At 46.2% G+C, this 15099-nt stretch overlaps 1 protein-coding gene across 3 annotated transcripts in view; it reads right to left on the bottom strand.

Moving 5' to 3' along the window:
- SPTBN1 (spectrin beta, non-erythrocytic 1) overlaps positions 1–11134 on the bottom strand; it is a 209551-nt gene extending 198417 nt beyond the window's left edge. The window contains exon 1 of one of the 3 annotated variants that reach the window (XM_044429615.1): positions 10785–11134. The gene's annotated coding sequence lies outside the window, so the exon portion shown is untranslated. Of the gene's footprint in view, positions 1–362; positions 385–479; positions 1440–10784 lie in introns of those variants that run through there. The other 2 variants (XM_044429617.1, XM_044429618.1) reach the window with 2 other exon arrangements.
- Between the last annotated feature and the right edge of the window lie 3965 nt (positions 11135–15099).

Raw genomic sequence — 15099 nt, 5'->3', positions numbered from 1 at the left:
AAATGAAATGTGAATGTTGGGTAGGTTAAAAAAAGAGACACCCTCCTCTACCACTCACTGGTGTCTGCATTACAGCAGAGAGCAACTGAATTATCTACAGGACTTATCACACCATAAGTCAGCAGCTCTAAAAACCTCTCCAAAGAAAAAGGAATAAAGAGGTATATTAAAATAAATTCACAGTGTGCCATTCCATACAACCTACTTTGAAGGGAACAGCTAGGTTTCTCTCCCACATTTAGGTTTTTTCTTTTCGTAAAAAGGTCTTGGAAAACCTCCCAAACACGTTCAAAAACAGACCCAATGAAATAAACCATGAACAAAGGAGCATTCCTAGGCATATTAAAAGAAAAAAGACTTACAAGTCCCAGCATTTCCCAGCCAGCCAGCCAGGACTTTTCCCTCTCTATTCATAGGACTGGCAACACTCGAGCAGAACAACTGCATGGGCACCTAATCAGAAATAAGCCCCAACCGACCTTTCTGAAGAACCCATAAAATGGTTCAGACAAATGAAGGTGAGGAAGAGCCACTTTCACCTGACCAATTCTTCCTCTCCACTGTGCCATCCAAATGCTCTCCATGCCATTGGGAACTCAGAAACCGTGGTGTGTTCAACAACTCTCTGAAAATGCACTTGGTCACAGGGTTGGGGGGTTGCTAAGGGGCACCTGATTAGCCAGCACTGGACTGGAAGGAGCTTTGCTTTGATCAGCAGGGCCCTTTGTATGTACTAATTTTAACTTTTACATGTTCCCACTTGTTATATCTAAAGAAAGGAGGCTTGTCTGGCTTTAGAGAACATGTTTCAAATAGCTTTCCAACCTTAGTTTGTCCTTGGGAAGAAAAAGAACACATCTTTGTACACTAAGTGCCCGGAACACAGGTGGTGCTGAACTGTTTTTCCATTCTCACCATTAAGACTCTATATAAATCATTCTCTTTTGTAAGAACCAGAATTCCTGCATTGCCTTAGCAAGCTAAAGAACTAAGTCATACAAAGTACAATCGTGTATTTTCTTTCTCCCTCAATAGCCCTTGAAGCCTAACTCTCCCACTCTCAAGGAAGTTCATGAGAAATCATTTAACAACTTTGTCTAAAAAGAACCCCAATGCACAGCTGGGCAAATGATTTATTAAAAGTGAAGCAACCCATCCAAGACATCAATCCTTCTGATTATCAGTATTCCAGGTCTTGCCAAGCAGATTGGTGTTATTATAGAAAGCAGACAAATACTTCAGACAAAAGGTAAATTCCCTCTATTCTGGCACTTTGGAGCCACCGCTAAAAAGGCCCTGCCATCTCTCCAAAAGTGGTATGAATGCTCACAAATGTTCTGACAACAAGAAGACTGGATCCATGAGTGTACTCCCTATGTCTAGCACTGGTTGCAAGTCATTGCAATTGGAGGGCCTCCTATTATTTTCTGGTACGGATGAGAAAATTACAAGCTCAATTGTGCTCAGGTTCTCTTTTACGTAATGTTCATGTCATGGCATCCTAATCCTGCATCAGATCACAAGCTGGGGGGGGGGGGGAACTTAAAAAAGAACATCTTTTCATGCACTGTGAACAAAAATGCATTTCCATGCACAATCTCTACACAGTTAAGCATTTTTGTGCCCCAACAGTAAAATGTGCACATTTCCCAAGCACATTTTGCACTGCATAAGGTGTTTTGTAAGGATTTTTTAAATGTACACATTTTTGCATAAGTTAAAATACATTGTTGAGCACTTTAAAAAATTGTACATATTATGCCTGCATTTAAAACAGATACATTTTTTGGCACACTGTTTAAATACTTTTGATAGATTATTTTGTTTTTTGCAAACTGCATTACAATCTTCAGAATGTATGGCTTTTGAAAGGAAACTATGTAGCAGTTTGTGTTCCAATGCAGGAAGTGCAAATTCATACGTTCACTGTGAAATGTGAACCAACCAAATTTCTTATCCATCCTAGTCCCTGGCCTTCCCCCCATTCTTGCTTCCTTCAGATACACCCCTTTATGTCCATGTAAAGCAGTCTTATTCTAACCATCCCTATTAACAGGCAGTGGCTCCCCCGTGTCCAGGTTTGGTAAGCCCTGGTAAGCTTCGTTGAAATCCAGCTTGTCATCATTTTCAAACCTACCACATAAACTATGGTTTAACCAGCTACAAACCACAAACAGAAACCATGGTTCAATGTTGGCTTACCAAGTCTGGTTTGTTTAAAACATGGCTTGTTGTGATATCTGAACCATGAACAGTGACTACATTCTACATTGCTTTCCCCCGTCAAACAGAGATACCCAGCAACGGTCTAAAAGTGAAAGAGAAATGTGAAATGTATGGGAAAGAAATAAACCAGAAATAGAGACAACCAGCTGTAGGTTGTTTAACTGCAAAATAAGCAAGGAACTATGGCTATGATAAGCCATGGTTTTGTGTTCTGTGCAAATGCAGCTAACGCATCATGCAAGGATCTTTTTCAACCTATTCTCTGAAATTATTTTAACGGGAGATCATGGTAACTGAGACTAAGCAAGGAAAGATTTCCCTCCAACTTTTCTTTCTCTGCATATATGTTTGTTTTGTTTTTGTATTTTTTCTGAAAAAGCAACATTCACAGCAGCTCATACTAAAGTGGAAGAATAAAAATATACAAAAGCAATAAAAACCACATGTGTAATAAAAGGAAGAATGGAAACAGCTGCCTTCGGCATATTGGTCTGGATAAAGTACATAGCTACACCTGTGTGATATTACATAGCAAACTCTTACCCTGTATACAGAAATTAGGAAGGACGTTCTATGCAACAAACTACACTGATAAATTTGAAGTTGGAGGTCTCAAGAATCCATGGCAAAATCAAGAAAGTGGAATTGGGCAAATACAATTCGACACTTGGGCCTCTTAAGAACATGAGGGCAAACTTCCACATCCACACTGTTCAGTTTGAGAATTTCCCTTCAACAAACGCCTAAAGTTCATTCTCTGACTTTCAAAATACAACATATCTGAAGTCATTTATTTGAGGGTTAGCATGCAAACACTCGTGTGTGCGCACACTCAGGGACCATGAAAAGTCCATGCACCTTTAAATTGCATTGAAATCAACAGAACTTTACACACCCTTGAGTGTGTGCATCCCACTGATTTTAGCCACCTTTAACTTTCTCTGCTGTCAATACATTTTGTGCCCCACTTACTATTCCAGAAACAACTACTGCTTTTATCTCCAAGCGCGTACCTCTATGCTGCTCTGGAAACGCATGGCCTGCAGTCACCAACACCTTGCACTGCTTCCCTTGCACAGCTGCACCACTCAAAAATGCAGTGGCAAAATATCACCGATTTGTCATCAAAAATCAGTAGCAAATTGGCTCTGGAATGCTGAAATCGCCCAATTTAGTTTCTTCTCATGCTAAATGCAGACATTGTGCAGTTCTGCAGCAGTTTGCCATAAAAAATCAATGGCAATTCAGCACATTTCTTCTGTAGTTGCCGTACCAAGGCAAAGGTGGCAGGAATGCAACCCACGGGGCAGTCCAAGGGGCAAAAACAGCCCTCAAATCTCTTAGAGTTGCCACCTGCTCCTCTAGGCAGTAGCTGGAGGCAATTTACTCTTGGCGTTAGGAATATACCCTGAATGTGGTTCCACCAGGCTTCTCAGACAATGCTAAGACAAAGGGAAACTGGCTTGTGGCGTGTTTGCCAAAGGGAATGCATGCACAAGTATTTAAAGAACAATTCTTTATTTGGCCCTTCATTACAAATTAATTAAAATTTGGTAAAGCCTTCAAAGGGAGGGGCATGCAAAATTATTTTAGTGGCCAGACTTGCTGTATTTGCATAATCTTGCTTTTTTATAAAATTATGGAATGGTTACTAATTATGGAAATGACTTGTTTTTTAAAAAATTATTATTGTCAACAAAACCAAACCAAACAGAATCATAAAAAGAAAAAACACAGTTTTCTTACATACCTGATATAAATCTCTTACTATAGGTATGATGAAATGCATACCTATGAACATGAAGGTATATGAAATACAGGGATCAAAAGAAATCATTATGCAGAAGCTTTAAGCAAAGCTGACCAAATATCCATATATTTATCCACTGGCAGTTGGCACCACCCTTTAATCATAAGCGCTGCTTTTGCTTTTTCATTAGTTCTTCAGCATAAAGGCCTCCTTTCCTCCGGACATTTTCCAGGAAAGTGGGGTGGGGAACTGAGGACCAGGGCCTGTGTCCACGCAACATGCTCAGAGAAAAGGGGATCGGGGAAGTGTTTGGCACCGAGCCACCGGCAATCTTGTGAGACAAGATTAATTTGTGTCCAGTTCTCAGGACTGTTCTGTAGACAAGTTGGAAGACACATTGTAAAACAATGCGGAGTGGGCAGCAAGTACTCTGAAGGCTAAAGTTAGGACTGGTAGAACTGCCATGTGCATTTACCCAACCACTGTGATGCCCAGCATTTTAGAAAGCCCACCATCAGATGCATGGATATTTTCCTGAGCTAAAGCTGATCCCAAGGATGCCTGTCTGGCATTGTGCAGATGTGGTTGGGGACCACAACTCAAGGTCTCCCTGGCATCCCCACTGAAAAGGGTCAGGTAGCAGGCGACAGGAAGGGCTTCTGGCTGAAACTTCAGAGTAGGTTGAATTTTTTTTTATTATGTTGAAATTTTTTATTTAAATAAAAACATAAGAGTAGGGGTGTAGAACCTGAGAGCAAGGGCCACTTCAGGCCCGTGAAGGTCTCCGGAGGGCCACAGCCCGCTCCCCAGCACCACCTCCTTTCCTCAACCACCAATGAGGTGGTTTCCTAGCTTTTGCGTTGTTCTTTCCATTTTCAAAGACTGAAATGCCACTCATAAGAATTACTGACTGGAAGAAACGGCATTAGTTTTAAATATATTGTATCTTTTGCCATTCTGGCCCCAACACTTTTCCTTTGGACCCACCCACCCCTGGAATGCAGCCTCCAAGAGCTTTTCCAAAATCGAATTTGGTCCTGTGATTGGCAGCTGGAGGAATGCCTGGGGGAACTGGGCGTGGCCAATGTGGAACCCTCAAGTGCCGGGATGAGATTTTCTTGGTTCTAGATCTTTTCATGCACAGGATACAGTTTTGAATTGCTACTTTAAGCCTGTTCTCCTTGAGAGTACTGGATTTAAGAATTCCAAGGGCTGGTCCCAGGAAAGGTTAGTTTGTTTATTTATTTAAACCGTTTATATGCTGTCCCTTATGCATGGCATCTCGCAACAGCTCACAATCAATAAAATCAAATACATTAAAAACAATCTAATCAATAAATATGAACGTTATGGCTAGCTTCCAAATTATGATCTCTCCCTCTCTTGCTCTCTCTCTTGCTGTGTGTGTGTGTGTGTGTGTGTGTGAGAGAGAGAGAGAGAGAGAGAGAGCGCGCGCGCGCATGAGCGAGCCCTGACATGCATGCATGTCAGGTCACTTGTGGAACTTCCGCTGGATTTTCCATAACCTCATACAGCCATTTTCCAAACACATCAGCAGGAAAAAGTGACTTGCTTATAGTTCCCAGAAGAAAACAGCCAATAAGAGCCTTATCCTGAATGCTCTTCTGATCCTGAAGCTACCACAGCTACGCTCTCCTTCTCTTACATCAGCCTTTCCCAACTGGTAACATCCAGATATGTTGGACTACAACACCCATCCTCTTCGGCCAGCAAGACTCCCTGTTCAGATCTTGCCTTGACCATAAAGTGACTGGATGGGGCACCATCGGCACCCAGCACCTGTTCAGCGCCCAGGGCTCAAGCACTCCCAGGTCTTGGGTACCACTGTCTGAACTGGCTGCGCCAGCCATCTTTTTCCCCAGGCATAGCAGCATGCTGCAGTTGCCTACCATTTTAAATTTCCCATAATGCCCAAGGTGCATTACCTGGTGCACGGCAGGTAAATAAGAAATGGCTTATCACTTCTGTCGCCGCCACCTGCCTATCACAAGTAAGCCCACTATGGGGAACCCAGTGAAGCTGGGGCCAATCATGCTGGGAAGTTCTCCAAAAGGAACTCCCTGGAGCAGCGAAGATGCTCTGATCAGCAATCTGGGCATGATAACAGCAATCGGAGACTATTCATTTATTTCTATACTGCCCTTCTGAAGCCAAGCAAGGTGGCTTACCAGAATAAATCAGAAGATGGTAACATAATCATTGAATTATAAAAACATTAAAAACAACCATAAAAATAAGAAAAACCAAAATGTGAAGTGCTCCCATTATTTCATGCCCAAATGGGTATCTTTTAATGTTGAACACAACTTGCCCGATTAGTCCACTTAACTTGATGGACTGCAATTCCGCCATTAAGATTTACACTGTGAGGTGACAAGATTTTTTTTTTAAATGCAGCTCATCATGATAATAAATACCCAACTCGAAATGTATGCTTTGACATCAAGGCATTGTTGGTAACGTGCTCTTCAAAACTGCTGGATCACAAAACCTCCAAACCACACACTCTAACCACAACCCAGGCAAATAGATGCCCTTCATTCTAGAACTGATCCCTGTCTGTTTAACAGAGTTAATGTGTGCATCCCAATCAGGACATAAAGCTTCACCTGCCCCATAAACCTTCCGAAAGCAGGTGCTGAGCTGCATGTTTAAACCCTCGCTGACAAAATGTTCTGTGCACGCAGAAAATTAGCGTGTCGGAAAAGGGTTCCATCTAGCTATCAACTCAATGTATTATTTTTCCAAGTACAAGGACAAAGAGAGGTACTGCTGTTTTTCAAAGTTGACATCCATCATCTCTGCCTGCGGCGGCGCAGCCAGAAAAGGGTTGACCCCTTGGTTCTGCAGCAGATTTCAATCCCACCCACTCAGCCCTTTTTCAAGCAAGCGCTGAGCTCCCTTCTCTGCTTGGTTCTGGTAAGTGTTGCTGCCATTTCAGGCTGCTTCTCCGCCCCTGAGGCGCGAATGTGTGTGCACGTCTTTTTCCCAGCTGGGAATTTGCACCTGGTTTCTGAATCGAAATGCTGGTATCCCCTGTGACACAGCCACAATGATGCCACTTCTTAAAATAAAAGCACAAACAATCTATTGTCTAGGCCATCTTAACATTCACATGGCCTTGATTTTCCTACATGCCGTATCTATTCATATGTACCTGCACGCAGCTGAGAGCCAGTGTGATGCAGGGGTTGGAATGATGGACAAGCATTTGGGAGAGCTGGGTTCAATTTCCCACTCAGCCTCAGAGCCAACTTTGGCCCTTTGGTTTAGACATGGACTCTCGGCCTCCCTCACAGGGCTGCTGTGAGGATAAATAGGGAGGAGGAGGAGAATTATGTAAGGCCTTAGGTTCCTTGCATGAAAAAGGCAAGCTATAAAAATAATAAATGCATAAATTTAGAATGGCCTTGTACTGAAATGCTATGTCTAACAGATACAAATAACCTTGGATGAAAAACAATGCATTATACTAATCAATTTTCAATTGAGAAACCATGACAACTGCACTTAACAACCAGAATTGCCCTGATGAGTTATTTAAGAAATCTAACCAGAACAGTGCTCTCTTGTTTTCAGTGTTAACCAGAGGCCCTAAACAAAGATCACAGAGAGGGACCGATAGGATCACAATCCTAATCATCTCACCCATAGGTCATGATGGCTGGAGCTGATGGGAGTTGTAGTTCCAACATCTGGAGGGCACCATTTTGGGGAAAGCTGATCCTGAGAGATGGTCTGTCCTCGGTATCTATATGACTCTCAACCCTGTTGAGAAGTCTTCTCTGCTGTGGCCTCTTGGATCACCATGAGAGGTTGCTCTCTGTTGTTTCTATTTCCGAAAACATATTGCCTTTTAATTCAGTATTTATGAGGCTGAACAACCAAATAATGGATGTGTGAGTAGATAATCCAGGGAGATACACAAGATATTTCTCATGTTCCCAGTATAATGCACCAGAAGCCATAAAAGCACCCTGAAGATCAGATAAAAAAGACTGATTCAATACATTCTGGATTTACAAGATATGCATATGGGTATTCTGGATATATGAAGATGTGATGTGGCATTATGGCTAAGAGAGCAAAGTACGAACCAGGTCTCTGGTTTGAAAGTCTGAATCTTGCTTTGGCCATGGACTCCCTCGGTGGCCTTAGGAGAGCTACAGACTCCCTGGCTCTGCCATATGGAGAAATGTGATGACTTACCTTATAGGATTGTTGCAAGAATTACAACTAGTAAATGCATGTGAAGCACTCTGGACACATGACAACACTGTACAAATGTTACAGTTCCATTATTACAGGTCTCATCTTAAAAACAACAGCAATTATACCTCTTATGTTATATACAAGTGATGGATAAGCTTTGCCCAAACTCAAAAATCAAATTTTAGTAGTTATGAAGCCTGCCTTTCAGAGACATGGCCACTCCACTTCATCCTACGATTATCCCTAAAATCAAAAACAAAAAACAAATCTGGCTAGGAAACACCCAATGTCATCACAGATACAGAATGTACTCAAGTCAGTGCCTTTTATTATGGGAATTAATTAAGCAATTATTTTAATACTGCTTTCCATCCCCACCAAGTTCAGGAAATGGTCATCGAAAGTAATGAGAAACAGAACTAAGTGAGTATTTCAAAAATTAAACAAATCACCCATTTGGGGAGAAGAGAGACACCTTTTCAATGCAGAAATGCGACTTGTAATTCCTTCCAAATATTTCCCTGCTCACGTAATGTCCGGCTGTCAGACAGAACCCTAATCAAATTATAAGGAAAGTCTGATCGACAGTGGGCTTCTTTCAGAGACAGCTCTGACTAGGATGTATTTTAAACAAGAAAACTCCAAGGAAGCCCTATGGATATATTCGCAGACAATCCACTGCACAAAATGCTTTTAAAATCAAGTCACCCAGACTGTGAAACCTTCATTTGGGAGGTCAGTGGTGATGAAAGTCAGTTCCCTTTTGCAAATATGCGAAATAAGTTAACCTGCTGTCTCCTTTCCAAAATGGAAGGGAGCTTTTTACCCACAATAACCAGCTTGCATGTTATTCCTTGTTCCGCCTGGGTTTGGGAGGCCTGCAGAACCATCCAATGCAACAAAAATGCACAGCACCACCTCTCCTCAAAATGCAACCCCTCCCTAATGCTGCCACTTTTGTAGTATCAGATTAATGCTCCACAGCTGCAGGCTGGACTCCCATCTGACCGCATTAGAGCTGCAGGACTGCAATCACATCACTGCCCCATCATCACAGAAGCAGAGAGCAAGGAAGATGGGGAGGAAAGGCAGGGGAGTGGAAGAAGTGGAAATGCCAAAGGTCCCTACGGAGATACCTGCATAATGATGACAACCAGGGAAAAGAAGGGGTTTGCAAGCTAAAGCAGCCTTGATCTGGTCATAAAGGAAAGGGAGGAAGAACATTTGGACCAGATTTCCTGCAGGGTGGGGCTGTGATAATGCACAAGGGACATTAGAGGGATGCATGCAAAATATATACGGGAAAGCAAAGCAACCACCTCTGTCAATATGTCACTGCATTGTGCTGCATCATTTCTCCTCAGGCAGGGAGAGAAGCGGAGAAAACAGGAGGCAGAAGGAGAGAGAGGTGAAAGGGAAATAACACATCCAAAAAGTGAAATAATACAGACATGCCCGCTTTCCTCACGCAGATTCTCTTTTCCCTTCATGTACAAGCCACACTCCCGCCTCTGGGCATAATCCCGAGTTTCCCAGGGGAGAAGGTGCAATGAAAGGGGAGGGGGAGAATATCCTCAAATCTATCACAGCAGCACAGATAAAATCGGATTAGAAAATGAGAAGAGGGTGTGGGAAAGAGCCTTTTTTTTTTTTTAATAAACACGATTATCACCGGGGAAAAAATAAAGACAGCTCGCTCTAATCTCTCCACCCCCTCCCTTTCACAAGTATCTCCATTTGAACAAACCTGTTGATGTATTACGGGGTGGGGGTGGGAAGGAGAGAGCGGAAGATTGACCCGTCCCTCTTCCAAACCACCGCGCAAAGAGATGGAGGACAGGAAAGGCAGGAGAGAGGGCGGGGGGAGCAGGGAGATACCAGAGAACGACCGACCACGCCTGTTTTGCAACCCGCAGACCGTTAGAGAACCAGCAACCTTGCGCGAGCCTCCCAGGTTGCCCTTGCTGGCCGCCAGTCGCCCGCCTTTCACTGCAACCCCCTCCCTTGCCAAGGCCCTCCTTTTGCAAAGCCAGACTTCGGTATCAGCTAGCGGGGCGCGGGGTCTGTGCGTGTGCACGCGCGCGTGTGTGCGCGCGGGGGGAGCAACCCAGTCCTGCAACAGCGTTAGGATGGGACCTTTGCAGAAGGCGGCCACCCGGCTCTGTCTCCGTCGCTCGCCCCGAGCAAGGCACAATGACACCGAAAAACGGGAGGGCGCCTTCCCAGCTCTCCTCCTGTCCCTGCAGAGGGGAGCTCATCAACCGCCGCTGCAGTGCCACCGCTCCCGTCAAGCTCCCCCCCGCGCCGCAACTCCCGCCCGGGACCCATCCAAGCAAGCCAGACACAAATACGCCCCCAACCCAGCCCTCCTCCCCAGCTCGCTCTGCTCCGTTTCTCCCTCCGTTGGCGAGGATCAGCCCGGGAGGGGGGGAGGCACCCCCCCTCCCCGCCCTGCTTCTGCAGTCCCCCTCCCAAACACACACACCGGAAAAAAGACCCTCCGTCGCCCCTTCTTGTCCCGGCTGGCACGCTCGGTGCACGGCGCGGCTGCGGCGCGCGGTCGGGGGCAGCCTACCTCGCCTCTTGGCGCTGAAGCAGCAGGGCGGGAGTCCGGCCGCCTTCGCCCTGGTGTGCAATGCGGAGCGCTCCCGGTCTGCGCGGCGGCGGCGGCGGCGGAGGCGCCGGGAGGAGGAGCGGCGGGTGCCGGGCGGGTGATGCACCAGGAGCGAGCCGAGCCGCGGCGGCAGCCTCGCCGGCTGGCGCTGCCCGCGAAGGGTGGGGGGCGACGGGCGCGGAGGAGGGAAAGGGACCGCGGCAGGAGGAGGAGAGCGGAGGGACAGCCCCGGCGGGGAAAGAGAGCGGAGCCCGGGAATCCGCAGCCGCCCGCCCGCCGGCCTGCCCCCTCCGATGCCCGCACCGCAACAGCTGCACTGATTGAGGGAGGGGGAGAGGGAAAAAGAGGCGGGGAGAGGACGCTCGCGCGCCCCGGTGCCGCGGCGGCGCGCGCGCAGGACGCAACGCCGAGGACGGGGGGGGGGGGGCGGGGGGGGGGGGGGGGGCGCGGCGCGGCGCGGGTGGCGCCCGGGGAGCCCTCCACCGCTCCGCGCCCGCCGTTGCCTGCCCGGCAGCGGGCCGCCCCAAAACGTGGCAAGGCGAATGACCGAAGGCGCAACGCTGTGCAAGGTTCGGCAGGGGAAAGAAAGAAAAAAAAAAAGCCGCGCTGCTCCCAGCATGCCCCGTGTATGGCTGGGGCATCCTGGGAGCGGCAGGCCTTTTTTCCTATCACACCTTGGGTAGGGTTGCATCTTTACTCTTTGCAATCTAAGCCGAGAACTTCGGCTATGGGATAATACAGAAATGAAATGCAAGGAAAAGGCTCTGCCTTTGGATGATGATTTGCCAGCGTGCCAGGAGATGGGTACCTTGTTTTTGTGTTACACGTGTATCACTGAACACACAAGTGCATGCATGCACTGCTGTCAGTATATGACCCATCTTTTGCAGCTTGCACTCTCTTGCACACTCTCTCTCTCTGCAGAGGGAGAACAGGACCCCAAAAGAGAACCTCCAGAAGGCCTAGGTAGGCTTACCTGGCAGGGAGGAGGACACTGGACACTGTAGGTGCCATCTGGACACTGCTTGATACCTAAAAGATCCATAACTCAAGCCCACAGGACTGAAGACTGGTGCAAATTGGACATGATAATTTGCATATGCTCTGAAGCCCCTGCAAGTGTGTCCTAAGCAATCCTAAATTTGTAAAAGGGGATATATGGAAAGTGGAGAGGTGCACATTTTATCACTGGGAAAATACCTCAGGCAGAAAAAGCAAACAAGAAGCTAACTAATGCAGTGGGACCCTGAGAGAGCATTAGTCCCCGATACCTTTATTTCCACGGGTGCCTATGGACAGCACCATGGTGGGTGGGTGACCTTCCAGATATCTGGGGTTCCCAGCAGAAAAAAAATAGCATTTTCTGGAGCACTTTGGTACTTATCTGCTTCACATTGGACAGTCCAGCTTCAATGGAATTTGTGTGATAAAAAGAAAGACAGCAGCACCTTGAAGGAGCTCTGTCCTGAAAGGTGGCCAAGAAATATGTTAAATAAATGCATAAGATTCTGAAAATGAAGTAATTTGATTGTACAATAAAAGCTCATCTGGAAGGACCCAAAATTTCCCGTCCAAGGCCTGGATTCCCATCATAAACATTCACAAAGATTGCAATAGGAAGTGGATGACTTGTGCAGTGACTCCTTAACTCTTTCCTCAGTTGTGGAATTTCCCTTGGGAAAACTCACATACCTGTACTATCTGCTTCCCAAGAGGGGAAAAAACAGATGGGGGTAATTTTTAATGATGAAAATAATTCCAGAGAAAAACTAATGATCCCTTCTCTTTCATGCTCCCACTGAGTCTTTTCCACTTCATATTGTGCTTTATTTTAAACAATGCCAGATAGATCAACTGCCTGCAGTTCCAGCAGTAGCAAGAATGAGTGCTCCCAAGTTGAGAAGTTGCTCTGCACTTTTCTAATGGTTCCTTCTCCCAGCCTTGCATTTGTGTGCTGGGTTTAGCAGGGCACATCTGCACGCACTTCATTTGGAGCAGCATTGGTTGCTGTTGGCCGTTGTCAACTAAATGTTAATCATCCTTCATAATTTGGTGTATAAAAGTTGATGGTCACATTACAACAAACTGACTGATCAAATTTGTTCCTAATTCAGGCTCGGCAGGCACCTGACCAGGCTGAAAGCAAAGAGCCAGCTCGCTGGGTCAGTAACAACTTTACTGTTCTTACACTCCCAGCAAACAATAAACCAAGCCTGTGGTGGGGAGTTTTTGGCTTCCCCATCTGTATACTGTCTGATAAATATTCCACATGCGATCTCCACCCAGCCTCACAGCTATCTGGTTCACGAAGCCCTGAGGCAGAATTCTTCTACTTTGGAAGGCAGCCTAGAAATAGTGTGGATAAATATAAATCATAGAACCAGAGCCATGCAAACCCAGCTCCCTCCTGCTCTGCAAAGGTAACGTCAGCATCCGTGATGCGGCTGCTTTCTACGCTTGGGTCTCACTCTGTCTGCCAGAATGGTGCAATCCTGGCAAGGGAGGCGGTCTCGCTCCTGTGCAGGCTGGAGCAGGGCCAGGCCTACCATTAGGCTGAGTGAGGCGGCCGGCTCAGGCTGCAGATGCTGGGAAGTGGCCCCGCAGCTTGGAAAAGAGATCCGTGCGCCAAGCAACCTTGCTAGCCCACTGCCTTCAGGGGCGATGGTTTTGGAGGCTGCTTTGTGGCCGGGGCTGAAGAAAGATTCCTCTTCTGGCCCAGTCAGCTTCTCAACACAGGAGGAGGCACCTTTCTTCTCCTCCAGGGCAGCCAAAGGTCTGAAGGGTTCTGCCACTGTGTGCCTGGGAAAAGCACTAACCTGCAGTGACTTCCGCTTTGTGGAGGGCAGGCTGGATCAGGCCCAACCTGTGTCCTTTGCCCATGCGTTTCCCTCTTCTTGGTACATGTGCTTTTCCTCTGCACTCAGATCTTTTGTCGAGCTTCTCCTTTCTGTCCTTTCACCACCATCCTACACATGTTTCAACGTGTTTCATGCTTCAGGTCACTCATGCTGGAGAACATGGGAAATTGTAGGGCTTTTTCCTGCCCAAGCATGTGTAGGATTGCATCTTAGTTGCATCTTAGCTGCATTTCGTTAGAACACAGAAAAGCCCTGGTGGGCTGGAGGGGTCTTTGTGCCCACATCCAGGCTGCAGATCTCCCTTCCAATCTGGCTATGTTTCCACTTGCTCTTTTTTCTTGTTTATTCTGGTGGGGCTTTTTATTGCTATTTTAAGCATGTTGTTATACCTTATGGACATTTTTAAATAGGAAACACAGGGCTTAAAAAGTTCCAACACATAAATGGCCCCATCTAGCACATGGGGAAGCCACTCAGGAATTAATAATACATTTTATGTATTTTGCTTTTTTGGATGGAGCCACATGCTCGTGGGCTGAAAAAGTGGCTGAGTCACTGTCCACATCACGTAGGGGATGCTTGTATGAGTCATCCTTGCTAATAATGGGTGTGTGCCTCCCTCAAGACCCTGGTCTGTGTCAAGGAAGTGCAGATCAATTTCTTTTTATGTGGACGTTCTCTCAGCCCAAGGACTGAATTCTATTTCAGAGAAGCGCTGTGTGGACCATATGCTTTTGGTGGGAGGGGCAAAGGCAAAGGGAGGAGCCAAGCAAATGCATCTCTGTTTATTCGTTTTTATTGTGTTGATACCCCACCATTTTTCCTTTCAAGAAACTCAAAGTGGCTTACATGATTCTTTTTTTCTTAATCATATCCCCATAACAACAACCCTGTGAAGTAGACTGGGCTAAGAGTCTGTGACTGACCCAAAGTCACCCTGTTGGATAACCACTACACTCACTGGCTTTAAGATTTTAGCTTTAAAATTAGATGGCATTGTAGAATGAGGGGAAAAAACATGAAGAAACCAGTAAACCTTCTAGCAATCCGTGGGTGAAGGAAAGGGGCAGGGAACTGGGAAGAGCACATGGCCATTTGAGAAATCCCAGTCAGCTAGAGAGGGAGCCAAGATGGCCACTTTGTTCTCCAAGCAGGAAGTTCTGCACCCCTGTTGGGCATTGCCATGGCGAAGATGAGATACTGCATTTTCAGGTGACTCCTGTGTTGTTTAAAGAGCCATTATCAGGCAGAACATGTGCAGAAAAGCCCATTGCTCAATGGTTTGGCCTGCAGAAGTTCCCAACCAAAAGGATCTACACACTGGGGCTTCCCATATTTCTGTTGTCACTGGGAAGTAAATGGAGGGAAAATGTGTATTTCTCCTCCATTTACTTCCCAGCCTTGAATTCTGTATTTAT

The sequence above is a fragment of the Varanus komodoensis genome, unplaced genomic scaffold, assembly GCF_004798865.1.
Source record: "Varanus komodoensis strain SLA01 unplaced genomic scaffold, ASM479886v1 scaffold2, whole genome shotgun sequence".
NCBI lineage: Eukaryota > Metazoa > Chordata > Lepidosauria > Squamata > Varanidae > Varanus > Varanus komodoensis.
Note: the sequence above shows the minus strand (reverse complement) of the source record. Positions and strands in the feature narration are given on the sequence as shown.